This window comes from Pseudophryne corroboree, chromosome 8, assembly GCF_028390025.1.
Source record: "Pseudophryne corroboree isolate aPseCor3 chromosome 8, aPseCor3.hap2, whole genome shotgun sequence".
NCBI classification, from domain to species: Eukaryota; Metazoa; Chordata; class Amphibia; order Anura; family Myobatrachidae; genus Pseudophryne; species Pseudophryne corroboree.
The window spans coordinates 189,644,968-189,659,884 of record NC_086451.1 but is presented as its reverse complement, the minus strand read 5'-3'; the positions used below and the strand labels follow the sequence as shown (position 1 = coordinate 189,659,884).

Here is a 14,917-nt window from a genome sequence, read left to right as displayed (position 1 = left end):
CTGGATGGGAAATACATTCCTTAACACAAAAAGGACCCCATTGGGAAATCTCCCCAGACCGCCAATCAATGATGGGATTATGAAAGGCAAGCCAGGGGTGACCCAAAACTACTGGAACTGCCGGACAATGTGTAAGGTAAAATTCTATATCTTCTGAATGTAGGGCCCCCACTGTCAGCAATACTGGAGTTGTGCGGTGAGTAATTATCTTATTGGAAAGCGGACCCCCATCCAAGCCGTGCATGGTGATACGTTTATCTGAGGGAATCTGTGGAATGCCTAAAGCCTTAGCCCAAGCTAAATCCACAAAATTTCCTGCAGCTCCACTGTCGACGAAAGCCGACACCAACGAACTGAGGCTGCCAAAGGAAATCTTAACAGGAACTAATAGAGAATCATTAGAGGAGATTAGCTGCAGACCCAAGTGAACCCCCTCACAATTCACTTGGTCAGAGCGTTTCCCGACTTGTTCGGGCAGTTACGAGCAATATGTCCCTTACCACCACAATACAAACAAAGACCGGAACTTAACCTTCTGGTTCTTTCTTCTGGGGACAGCCGGGAGAGACCCATTTGCATGGGCTCCTCGACATCCTCAGGAAAGGTATAAACACAAGGTTTAGGCCTAAGAGTTGTACCTCTTTCAGCCCTCCGCTCTCGGAGACGACGATCTATTTTAAGAGCGAGCTCCATGAGTTTGTCGAGAGTCTCAGGAGCTGGGTACTGAAGGAGACTGTCTTTAATAACTTCAGACAAACCGAGGTGAAACTGACTGCGCAGGGCCGGGTCATTCCAGCCACAGTCGTTCGACCAACGGCGAAATTCAGTACAATACACCTCTGCTGGATTTTTACCTTGCTTAAGGGCACGCAGGTGACTCTCAGCTGATGCCTCTCTATCTGGGTCATCATATAGCAAGCCTAAAGATTTAAAAAAGGCGTCTACTGACAACAAGGCAGGATCATCTGTTCTTAGCCCAAATGCCCAGGTCTGAGGATCACCCTGGAGCAACGACATAACAATCCCAACCCGCTGAGACTCAGTACCTGAGGAACGGGGTCTTAAACGAAAATAAAGCTTACAAGCTTCCTTAAAATTAAAAAAATATTTTCGGTTACCCAAAAAACGGTCAGGTAAATGCATTTTTGGTTCTGGGACCATACTCGGGGAGGCTCGCAAAAGATCTTCCTGCGATCTCACCCGAAGAGTAAGGTCCTGAACCATCTGAGTTAGTTCCTGAATTTGGTTAACCAAAAGCTGACTGGGATTCGGCCCTAAACCTGCCGGATTCATGGAGCCGAATTTTTAGACCCACAAAAACAATGGAAAAAATTAAACTCCCTTTTATTTATTTTTATTTATTTTTGTTTTTGGGCCGGTGATAATGTTACGATCCTGAAGCTCAGGACAGGGAAGGTCTTATACGGTGAGACCTGAGCAGCAGGACGTTATGCTGGGAGAGGGAAACGGAATGGGAATAGCCCCTGGCACCCTACCTCCGTTGTTTTACCCGTGCTGTCAATAAACTCTTGCGAGACTATGGTTTCTTGGGCCCATGACAGCCGCATTTGAAGGGCGGATTAAGTCTGCCCAACTCCGATGCCCCCTCAGGTTTTAAGGAGAGGCAAAGAGTGAACTAAGACAGGGTAATAACAAGGGGCCCTCTAACTGAACAACAAGGCCAGGGGCTACTGGCTAACTTAAAACTAAAAGTATGCGCGGCACGCCGCCAAAGGAAAAGGACTACAAAGAAAACCACTGTCCACTTCCCCACACGGCACCGCCGAGCTCCGGGGAGGACAGTGAAAGCGGAAACCTACGCAAATGCACCAATACAAAGAAGTAAGTACCTAGCGGCCTAGGCTGCAACACGCGGCTGATGCCGCTACTCACGAAACCGGGCGAGAACCACAGATGACAGTAACAGGTTCACAAGGACTAGAAGGATTCCCAGCACCGGCTTCGGATCTCCAAGGTACAAGAGGGCAGGGAACAAGATCCACCAAATGCAGCTGACAGGAACAGAGTTCTGCAGGACAGGAACAGCAAACAGGAAGCTATCACCGGCGTTTGTGTGAGGCACTGAGGAGGCATTTAACAGGGAATCCTCCAATAAGAGTACAGAGCCTAATTACCCAAAATGTCGTGCAGCTGCCTTGCTGCACGACCAGAGAAAACGTGTGTGCGTAATTAATCACTGCAACAGGGAACGCGGTCCGCCTGTGGCGTCCCCGTTGCTATGGACCCGGCGGCTCGGCGCGCATGGCGTCCTAGCGTTGTTAGGGACCCAGCGGCTCAGCGCGCACGGCGTCCTAGCGTTGCTAGGGACCCGGCGGCTCAGCGCGCACGGCGTCCCCAGTTGCTAGGCGCCGGGCGGGCAGAGAGGAAGGTGCAGCGGCCGCGGTCGTTGCTCGGAAACAGACCGAGCGGCACCTGACAGATCGAGATTGTAACTGTTTAAGACTCTATTAGAGATTCTAGTCCCTGGCATAAAACCACTATATCCATCTGCAGGCAGTAAAATGAACATGCACACAAGACAAGACTGACATGGGTATTAGACTTATCAGATTGTGACATGCAAATTAAAGTGCACTTGCACTACAATATATGATTAGAACTGATCTGTCTGAGATAAACGAAGCCACCCCCAAAGCGCATGAGCTACCTTTCTACATACAATATTTCCTTTTATGTTACTAGGAGTGCTGACAGCATAGACTGAGAGCACAAATTAACAAAGATATCAGAAAATTATTAAGGAAGACTTTGAGCATCACTGCTCAAGTTCATACAGTGACACACAGGCTCCCACTTATAGGAAGACTACCATACTTGGCATTCGGAATTTGGACATGTAAATTCAGTATGTGGAAGAATAGCTGACAGCAAAGACTGAGAGCGCAGAGTGTAAATTCAAGCAAAATTGGGTTTTCCTTGTAGCACTGGACTATGAACCCCATCATTACAGGCTAAAGAATTCTTGCCTACAAACAAGTTTAAAGCGCTGACTGTAGAAATTGATACAGCAATATATTTGGGGTTCATAAAGATATAACAAGAGCGTGCTGACAGCTGAGACTGAGAGCGGGGAGCCTTGTCTTTTGGGAACTGTTGTATGAAGGTCCTATCAAAGCATAGGTGTGCGCAGGGGGGGTTCCTGGTGCGCACAGGCACCCCCTAATGTCTGGCACCACGATCTCACATGCCTGATGCAGCGATCGCTGAGCAGGCTGATTACTGTCCCCTCTGCGCTGCACCCTGTCAGGACTGCATTACTGACTGGACGCCTGGGTTAATCAAGGGTGCCACTGCCACCGGCTTTCAAATTCCCAGCTCCACCACCATGTACAAAAACAGCATGATGTGACGTGATTACTTCATGCTGCTCGCATGCCCTCCCGTCACACCCACCACATACACACCTCTCTCCTTCTATGCTATGCCAATGCCAGCCATTGATGAGGAGCAGCATGCAGCCAGCGTTCCTCTTAGGAAGACAAATTCAATACTGGCAGACGGCCGGCAGCAGCATTGACACGTCACTAGTTTTTCCAGCAGCAGCAGTACTAGTCTGCGACTGTCAGTGTCAGTGAGTGACTGATTTGTAAGTAAGCTGCTGCAGCTTGAAGGTGAAAGAGAGGGGGAGCCAGACCAGGCTGAGGAGGAGCAGTAGAATTGCAGTTAATGCCATCAGGGGTGCTTGTTTGGTGCACACCACTACATCTGACAATGTATCTGCTTTATTAGGATTGGTACAAAGGTGTATATTTTATGCTTTGACCATCAATAGATAGTGCTAGACACGCCCAAAAGGCGGTGCTAGACACACCCCTCCGACGGTGCACCCCCTAATAAAATGTGCTGCGCACGCCAGTGTATCAAAGGATATGCTGTAACATATACACGGTTATCAGATCTAAAAAATTCTCATGGGAGCTCAACCACTTCAGATTTCACATACAAATGTGTTTATTTTAAAATAATTCTTTAAACAGTAAAAACTGTACTCATATAAAAGTTTCAATAAAACATACACATGACTTTACATTACAAATGGACAGTATAGACAAATATTTATCTTGATAATTTTTGGTAATATCCACATCTATTTCTCAATGAAGCGTTCAGATGTATGTTCAAATCACAAATGCGTGAGTGCCCAACGCGTTTCGTCCTTACAGGACTTCATCAGGGGACGCAATCTGAGTGGTAGTTAGAAAGAGGGTGATATACCAAATGCTATTTACATTTATCACAGTCTTGCTACATTAAGATCATCTACTTACATACCAATGAGATCAAAGTTTGTAAGATATCACCTCCAACTTTTGCCGTGGGTGTATATAAAAATTCTCACAGATAAAGGATCTAGAAATGTCACCATTAGAATTGATATTAAATTACAGTGACCATATATATTCACAATAGAATTAGTAAACATAATCAAGGAGGAAGGAACAAACAAAATGGAGTAGTGGAGGAATAGATGCAATATACTCTCTATCAATGGGTATGATAATTGCTCAATTAATCACAAATTGAGTGCAATTCTATGTTACTCATTATTCAAAAGCAGAATAGATGGTAATTATTCCATTATATCATAGACATTCAAACAAAGCTACTCACATTCCAATATTGGTGTCTATCATAAAAAAGTTCATCAATGTATAAACAGAAGAAAAATTGCTGTGACAGTAACCTATAAATTGGAAATACAGACAATAATATGTATGGATAGGTGAACTTTACCAGCATAAATTATAAGCTACAGATTGTTATTTACATTGTATATTGGAACCTAACTATACATAACATTCATTATGCGAATGGAGTTAATCCCTATTATTCTTATATATACAATGTCATTGCACTATTTGTGAGGGACCATGGTGAACCAAATCGCTGATCAATAATATCTTTATATGCCTAATTATTCATAATATCAATTTGCACTTTTATATATTATGAAAAGGCAGAGTTTTGACAGCCATTATAAGTTCAAACAATGCCTTAGTATATTAGATGAGGCAAAGCTTCACATCCATTATAGGTCCAAATAATATCTTAGCATATTACCTTACAAATTGACACTCCTGTTGTTTACTTCACGTTGTACTGCACATTATTATATAATAAATCCTAAATAGTGAAAGTGATTTAATTCATAGAAATTATTGCTATACAAAAATGAGGCTACAACCGAATAAATTTAATTAATTTATAATAGGAGGAACATCTTAGGCTCACCTTTTTAGTTGAAAATGGACCAATCCTATTTAAAATAAGAATATTATGATAGACTCAAATGAGTCAATACCCTGAAAGAGAAATTTATCCATAAATATGGGTTCTTTCTCCAATATATCAAAAAATGTCTGTTAGTCATGATATTTACCTTAGTATTCTCTCAGGATTCTCATTCACAGCTCAAGTGCTAAATGGAAACTGGGGCTGATATTTATACCTCCTCCCCAATGACCTCATTTCCTGTTTGATATTTATCTTATTTAGTTTAATTTTTAATGTTTCCTTCTAGCATTCAATCTGTTAACAGTGATAGCATTACTGACCAGTGAGTCAGTCATTCGAGGATTTAAAAGACAACTGAAATGGACTTAGATATTTCTATTAAAATGATGTTGAACGCTTTTGCGTTCCATCGTCGCCGGCGGCGTGCGTTCCACCGCCGCTACTTCCGGTTCCGGCGTGCGTTCCATAGACGCTACTTCCGGTTTCCGGTATGCGTTCCACACATATTAAATCTATGCCGGCGTGCGTTCTACTGGCTGCTGCTTCAAATTAAAGTTGTTAAAACAGATAATCATAGCTTAATGGCGCCCAACTAGTCCATCATTAGCTACTCCATTATCATATTGATCTAATAACACATGCGATCTATTTACTTAGTGGATAATGGTTGATTTATAAATTTATTTAAAGTGTTTAACCATCTTGTTTTACTTAGTGATGAAAAATTATATAGAGGGACTGATGCCACATGAAAATCCTTCATTAAAAATAAACAGTAATCAATATTGTGCTTCCAGTGATGGTAATTTAACAATTAATTATGTGATTTGTGATGTTTAATTATGTTATTAATCTATATGATTTATTGATATATTAATCTAATAATATTTTAATAATGTTATTATAATTTTAACCTCATTAATGTGCTCTGTGATATATTCTAACTTTAACCTATAACATAATTATCTAACTGACTGTGCAGCCATAAATAGACTTATATATAAGAAAACAACAACAACAGCCATAAATAAGGCAGTTCAGATCAACATGGTCCCCCATTTACAATTGTTACAAGTTGGCAACTTAACATCTTAATGTATCATGCTTTAATCTTCAACCTATGATCTGATAACAAATCATAAAATCAGTTGTAATATATAGTTGAGCCCCATTAAATATGGTCCATTAAATAGGGAGTGTTATACTAAAAACATGAAACATATTAGATATAGAATGTAGAGAATGGTGAATTAAGGACTTAAAGGAAAGAGACAATATCCACGTCTTCATTAAGGCCATTGGGGGCTAATGTGTTGAGCATATAAATCCAGTATGTTTCACGTTTAGATAATCTCAAATCCCTATTTCCACCTCTTGGGTCTACTGGTATATGTTCTAATACTGTAAATGAAAAGTTATCCCTCGTCACTGTCGCACCATGCTTCTCGGCATAATGCCTTGGGAGGCTATGAGAAAGAAACCTGTTTTTCACATTTCTTATATGCTCTTGAATTCTTATTTTGGTTGGTCTTTTTGTCTTTCCTATGTAGGTAAAACTACAACTACAAGAGATCTTGTACACAACATACTCTGTGTTGCAATTAACCAAGTGTTTCAATCTATAACATCCCCCTGACTCGAATTCCATACTAAATGATTTACGGTCCATAAATTTACAGCATATGCACCTAGAGCATGGGAAACACCCTTTGGTGGGTATGATATCACTATTTTCCTTTCTAATACAAGAATGCAACCTTGACAACTTACTTGGTGCCACTATGCTTTTTAAATTCGTTGCTCTTCTAAATACCAGGTCTGGTTTTTTAGGGAGGGAAGGGCCCAAAACAGAGTCTTTTAAAAGTATACCCCAATGTCGATTTAGAATCTTTTTGATGGCTACGTTTTCTTGATTGAATTGTGTAATGAAAGGTCTACGGAACCTTTGATCTGTTTGGGTTTTATTTTTGGGACATAGCATTAAATCCCTTTTTTGCAAAGAAGCTTTAGACTTTGCTGCCTCAATGGAGTCTGAGTTATAACCCCTTTCTATAAACCTGTTTCCAATTAAAGTGGCCTGTTCCCAATAATCATCAATGTTGGTACAATTGCGCCTTATCCGTAAAAATTGCGCATATGGTACGTTATTCTTCCAAGCAGGGTAGTGACAACTGGTTTGGGGGATGTAACTATTAGCGTCAACATCCTTAAAGAAGGTCTTCGTTATTATTTTTTTACCTTCTACCCCTGTTAAGGTTAAATCCAAAAAATCAATACTTATTGGATTATGCTGAAAAGTAAATTTCAAATTAAAACCATTCGACTGTATAAATGTTATGAATCCATTAATACTATGTTCATCACCTTTCCAAATGAAAAGGAGATCGTCAATATATCTTTGGTAGAATATTATATTAACTTCAAAATCGGAATCATATATATAAATCTCCTCCCATGCTTTCATGAGCAAGTTGGCATACGATGGGGCAAATTTGGTCCCCATCGCCGTGCCCTGTTGTTGCAAAAAGAATTTATTCTCAAATTCAAAAAAATTATGGTTCAAAATGAACATTATGCTATCCAATAGAAACCGTACTTCTTTTTGGGATAGACTAGAGTCATTTAACAAAACTAATTCTACAGCTTCTACACCTTTACTATGTGGTATAGATGAATACAATGCTTGTACGTCTACAGTTAACCATTGGTATTCTTTAGACCACTCTATGCTCTCTAACTTTTGCAATACACTGGTGGAATCTCTAAGATATGACTTCATTTTTAATACATAGGGCTGCAATCTCAGGTCCAAATAATGGGATAAATTTGCCGTCAGGGAATTAATCCCAGCCACTATGGGCCTTCCTGGTGGTGAAATCTTACTCTTATGAATTTTTGGAATATGGTAAAAATTTGGAACTGTTGGATATTTAACAAACATATAGTCGAACTCTTCCTTACATATTAAATTGTCTTTCAGGGCTTTAGAAAGTAATATATATAGCTCCTCCTGATATAATGAGGTGGGATTGTTGGGTAATTCCATATATGTCTGCCCATCAAAAAGTATCTTAGATGCCTCATTCAGGTAAGCCGTTTTGGTTTGCAATACAACTGCTCCACCCTTATCCGCCCCTTTAATGACCAAATCAGTGTCATTTTTCAGGGATTTCAAAGCTCCCTTTTCCTGTGGATTAAGGTTGGTCCCATATTTGTTGCTTTTCAGCCTTATTTTCCTGAAATCTTCCCTAACTAATTCATAGAAGATGTCCAGATTACTGCCCCTGGACTCTACCGGGTAATATTTTGATGGTAACTTTACCAATGGAGTTTTTTCATTCGTACTGGCACTCAATTGGGGATTCTTAAGAAAGTGTCTCTGTATCGTTAATTTACGGACATATTTGTTGAGATCAACAAATAGATTGAATTTATCAACATGTAAATCTGGTGCGAATTTTAATCCCTTATCTAATAGGGAGCGTTCCGCTGATGATAATTGTCTCTCTGTGATGTTAACAATCCCAGACGAGGTTTCTCCTGATTGAATAGGGCTCTCCTTTTTTTGGGGCTTTTTTCTGCCCCCTCTGCACCCTCGTCTCCTCCAGTGTGCCCTCTTTTTATACCCTGTGGTGAGTCCAGTCTGATATGTAACTCCTCTCGCTGTTGCTGTATGCGGGGGAATTTGTAACCTCGTCTCTCTTCTAAAAAATGTCCCCTTTGATTTCTATCAGGGGTAGGTGATCTATCTGTATTATATCTACTCCTATAGGAGGAATTGTAATACTCCTTAGGTGGCATGTAATTGTTCCTTTGGTAACCATGTTGAGGCGGGAATTGTTTCCTATATCCCCTCTGTTCATAACCCCGATTAGGATAGGGAGATCTATAAGATCCCCTGGATCTATAGTGGCCATTAAGATTACCTTGATTAACTCTGTAGTTTCTATGGACTTCCTGCTGTGGTCTCTCCCAACGGGGATATCTTTTTGATGGTATTTGATTCCTTTCATCTAATCTCTCCTCTTTAATCGGTAAGTGGTGTATTTGACCAGAAATATAGTCATTTTTATCCCTAATAAATTTCTTTTGTTTGCGTGATATAATTTCTTCTTCCATAGAGTCTAATTTATAATGTAGATCTAACACATCCCGCTTGAACTCTTCACTATCCTCAAATTTGGTGGCTTGTAATTCCACTCTTTTAATTTCCTCCTCTAACCTGCTTAACTCCTTTTTTCTCTCAGTGATAATTAGAGTAATAAGTTTCACCGAACAATCATCTAGAATAGTATTCCAGTTAGTAATGAAACTTTCATTGCCCCCTCCAATTGTGGGGGTTTTATGCAATCGTAAACCTCTCGGAATCCTCCCTACTTCTATATATTTTTCTAGTGTCATAATATCGTACCAATTTTTCAACTCCTTAATGGCTAATTTTTCTACTAAATTGAGATAACCATAATAATCGTCATCCTCAGTTTGAAATACTTGTTCCTCCTCCTCAAAAATGTTTCTGACCTTTAAAGATCTCTTTGATCTATCATTAAATATAGGCATAATAGCTAGATAGAAGAGCTGCAAATAAGGGTACTTACTGACAAACTACTACACAAAACCAAGAAATAAAGTACCCCTTTTTTGCGCTAAAAACTATAAAGCTCACACCACTGAGAAGTGCCTCCTGTCAGACAAGGCAAAGAATGGAGAACAGATCTAAAAAATTCTCATGGGAGCTCAACCACTTCAGATTTCACATACAAATGTGTTTATTTTAAAATAATTCTTTAAACAGTAAAAACTGTACTCATATAAAAGTTTCAATAAAACATACACATGACTTTACATTACAAATGGACAGTATAGACAAATATTTATCTTGATAATTTTTGGTAATATCCACATCTATTTCTCAATGAAGCGTTCAGATGTATGTTCAAATCACAAATGCGTGAGTGCCCAACGCGTTTCGTCCTTACAGGACTTCATCAGGGGACGCAATCTGAGTGGTAGTTAGAAAGAGGGTGATATACCAAATGCTATTTACATTTATCACAGTCTTGCTACATTAAGATCATCTACTTACATACCAATGAGATCAAAGTTTGTAAGATATCACCTCCAACTTTTGCCGTGGGTGTATATAAAAATTCTCACAGATAAAGGATCTAGAAATGTCACCATTAGAATTGATATTAAATTACAGTGACCATATATATTCACAATAGAATTAGTAAACATAATCAAGGAGGAAGGAACAAACAAAATGGAGTAGTGGAGGAATAGATGCAATATACTCTCTATCAATGGGTATGATAATTGCTCAATTAATCACAAATTGAGTGCAATTCTATGTTACTCATTATTCAAAAGCAGAATAGATGGTAATTATTCCATTATATCATAGACATTCAAACAAAGCTACTCACATTCCAATATTGGTGTCTATCATAAAAAAGTTCATCAATGTATAAACAGAAGAAAAATTGCTGTGACAGTAACCTATAAATTGGAAATACAGACAATAATATGTATGGATAGGTGAACTTTACCAGCATAAATTATAAGCTACAGATTGTTATTTACATTGTATATTGGAACCTAACTATACATAACATTCATTATGCGAATGGAGTTAATCCCTATTATTCTTATATATACAATGTCATTGCACTATTTGTGAGGGACCATGGTGAACCAAATCGCTGATCAATAATATCTTTATATGCCTAATTATTCATAATATCAATTTGCACTTTTATATATTATGAAAAGGCAGAGTTTTGACAGCCATTATAAGTTCAAACAATGCCTTAGTATATTAGATGAGGCAAAGCTTCACATCCATTATAGGTCCAAATAATATCTTAGCATATTACCTTACAAATTGACACTCCTGTTGTTTACTTCACGTTGTACTGCACATTATTATATAATAAATCCTAAATAGTGAAAGTGATTTAATTCATAGAAATTATTGCTATACAAAAATGAGGCTACAACCGAATAAATTTAATTAATTTATAATAGGAGGAACATCTTAGGCTCACCTTTTTAGTTGAAAATGGACCAATCCTATTTAAAATAAGAATATTATGATAGACTCAAATGAGTCAATACCCTGAAAGAGAAATTTATCCATAAATATGGGTTCTTTCTCCAATATATCAAAAAATGTCTGTTAGTCATGATATTTACCTTAGTATTCTCTCAGGATTCTCATTCACAGCTCAAGTGCTAAATGGAAACTGGGGCTGATATTTATACCTCCTCCCCAATGACCTCATTTCCTGTTTGATATTTATCTTATTTAGTTTAATTTTTAATGTTTCCTTCTAGCATTCAATCTGTTAACAGTGATAGCATTACTGACCAGTGAGTCAGTCATTCGAGGATTTAAAAGACAACTGAAATGGACTTAGATATTTCTATTAAAATGATGTTGAACGCTTTTGCGTTCCATCGTCGCCGGCGGCGTGCGTTCCACCGCCGCTACTTCCGGTTCCGGCGTGCGTTCCATAGACGCTACTTCCGGTTTCCGGTATGCGTTCCACACATATTAAATCTATGCCGGCGTGCGTTCTACTGGCTGCTGCTTCAAATTAAAGTTGTTAAAACAGATAATCATAGCTTAATGGCGCCCAACTAGTCCATCATTAGCTACTCCATTATCATATTGATCTAATAACACATGCGATCTATTTACTTAGTGGATAATGGTTGATTTATAAATTTATTTAAAGTGTTTAACCATCTTGTTTTACTTAGTGATGAAAAATTATATAGAGGGACTGATGCCACATGAAAATCCTTCATTAAAAATAAACAGTAATCAATATTGTGCTTCCAGTGATGGTAATTTAACAATTAATTATGTGATTTGTGATGTTTAATTATGTTATTAATCTATATGATTTATTGATATATTAATCTAATAATATTTTAATAATGTTATTATAATTTTAACCTCATTAATGTGCTCTGTGATATATTCTAACTTTAACCTATAACATAATTATCTAACTGACTGTGCAGCCATAAATAGACTTATATATAAGAAAACAACAACAACAGCCATAAATAAGGCAGTTCAGATCAACATGGTCCCCCATTTACAATTGTTACAAGTTGGCAACTTAACATCTTAATGTATCATGCTTTAATCTTCAACCTATGATCTGATAACAAATCATAAAATCAGTTGTAAACCAATAAATAATGTAACATTGATGTAAATCTCAGGCAAGTTCTGCATTCAACTAAAATATCGAGATCACATTCTGACAGCACCAATTTTTTGATATATAAAGGTCATAGAACCTGGAATATATTTAATATATATATATATATATACAAGACATTGCACAGCACAGTGGAACCTGAGAGTGTGGGTTTTTAACATTATATGTTGCACTTTGTCTCACATTTGTCTCTATATATTTTAATATTTCACAGTACTTGGCTTTTTAAATAAAAATAATAATAAAAGTTATATTTTAAATAAGTATATTTTGTTTGAGTGCGCCACACCAAGTCCAATTCTTCCCTTTCCCTTGAAACCAGTTTCTCATATTGGCAACAATACAATTTGTGGCAGCACCCCCCTAGCTTGACCAGTTATTAGGCAATATATTACATGAAGGGGTATTCTGTTCCGAAAGTATACAAACCTTAATACTAGTGCAGTAGTTTTCCCATTCCCTTTTTCCCACAACTAGAGTACCTCCGCTAGGGGGCCTTACTACTGATGTTACTGGCTGGGCCGTGCCCACCTGAGTGTTCTGTATGGTGGCTGCTAGAGAGAGTGCCGATATCGTGCTGGGCTCATCTTCTTGCTCGCAGTCCTGAGGAAAGTTTAAAATGGGATACAACTTGCACGGGTTAGCGTTAGTACATTTATCAACTATACTCTTATCAGATACCAGTAAGCTATTGTCTGTAGCCTCTTTCTCCCCTACAATATACGGTGGTGGTGGTGCGGTTGCCATCATTTTCCTGCTAGGTTTGGAACCTGCTGCGTGAGCTAGTTCCCTCTGCATATCGCCCTCTTGCTGCCATAAATTTAAACAGTTTGTGTGTCTGACCCTTTGCTTTCGGGATTTTATCAGACATATCCTAATCCTTAAATTCTGCAGCACCTCTGGTTCAAAACTGCCTACCTTAGGGAATGGTTCCCTATCTTCTGCAGTCATACGTTCCCATTCATTGCACAAAATTTCTGCGTGTGGTCCATGCTTCTCACACATTATGAACCTCGCTGACCCTTTGGGTCGCGGTATGTCAACCTGATCCCTGGTTGCACGTCCCTTACTTGAGCAACTGGGCAACGGTGAAAGTTCTCCGAGTGCTTTCACCCACTCACCACCCACGTTGGCCAGTACTACCATACACTGTCGATAGCGAAGGCAATGTACCCAACCTAGGGCCCTGTGTAACCTTTATTTACTGGAAGTTTCTGGGAATAACTTACCCTTTCCAGTAAATATAAGTCGTTGGAGATTTCCTGAGACCAGCAAAAACTCCCTAAACCTTTATTATACACAAATCACGCTTGCGTATGCAATAACCAGCGCTAATGATACCGCGATTTTACGCAAAGCTCGTAAAAATGGTATCACATTGCGTTAAATATTGCACCCACGAACGCGCGGTCCAGTCGCACAGCGTATAGGTACTTGTTACTTATCCGCCATACGACCAATGGAATTGTTTTTTTCAGGCTGCGAAACCTCAGCCGGAGCGTATTAATCAAAAACTATATGGGTATCTTCGCTAACCCCCTGGGCTGCGGTACTCTAAAACCTCGCTGACCTCTCATCTGCGGTACTCTAAATCTCGCTGACCTTCTGGCCTGCGGTACTCTGCTACCTTGCTCCTTTGTACTTCAATTTATATTAACGGGAGCCAGCTAATTCTCACGCCACCAAGTCTCCACTCACCTGGTGTACCACCTCTACGGGATCCCGAATTCCCTTGGTCCACAAAACCTTTATTATGTTTGCTCACTCACGCTCGTACACTAAAATACACTTTGGTTTTTCTGTACAGAAAATTAACTTTCATTCAGATAAACAGCCTTAGTACCAGAGGTAATACAGTAAAAAAGGTTTTATTTAAACTAAATCTTGGAAACTGAGCAATTTGTGCTATTGTCGCGTGGCTGCCGTCCCGTCCCTAAACTAAATAATACTATTGTGTAATTTGTACTTAGCGGTCGTACCCTTACGCACGTTGCGTAAACACGCAACCGTGTGTATGTCTTTACGTTGCGTACGCAGTCCCGTACTTTGTCCGAGACACGTGTACAAAGACCGTACGTCCGCAATAGTACAAATCCCACACTTCTATAAATGTAAGCAATATTACCTATAATCGTTTACTTAACACAACACAGTATCTTTCTGTATAAACCTGTTTAACTAGGCCAGACTGTATTGTGTTTTACGTTTACTTCCTTAATATTTAGTCTATATTTTAACTAAATAGCAACAAATTTCTCAGCACAGGTCAAAATGAATCTAATAATCAATACTTATGGAAACAATGCGAGCAGGTATACAAAGTACAGGTGTATGCTTGTGTTGTGTGCGCATTTGGCGCCATACAGAAATTCACAGACTTTTAAAATAGCTTTGTATATTTACCTTACGGATCCCACCAG

General features: G+C 39.0%; 2 long non-coding RNA genes across 2 annotated transcripts; both read right to left on the bottom strand.

Annotated features, from left to right (window-relative positions):
- Positions 1-3,976: 3,976 nt before the first annotated feature.
- LOC134947596 (uncharacterized) lies at positions 3,977-4,701 on the bottom strand. The gene is made up of 3 exons (XR_010182644.1): positions 4,633-4,701; positions 4,294-4,371; positions 3,977-4,205 (listed from the first exon to the last, which is right to left on the bottom strand). It is a non-coding gene; the product is annotated as an uncharacterized LOC134947596 (long non-coding RNA).
- Positions 4,702-10,029: 5,328 nt separating this feature from the next.
- On the bottom strand, positions 10,030-10,754 carry LOC134947595 (uncharacterized). Its single transcript, XR_010182643.1, has 3 exons — positions 10,686-10,754; positions 10,347-10,424; positions 10,030-10,258 (listed from the first exon to the last, which is right to left on the bottom strand). It is a non-coding gene; the product is annotated as an uncharacterized LOC134947595 (long non-coding RNA).
- Positions 10,755-14,917: the final 4,163 nt, after the last annotated feature.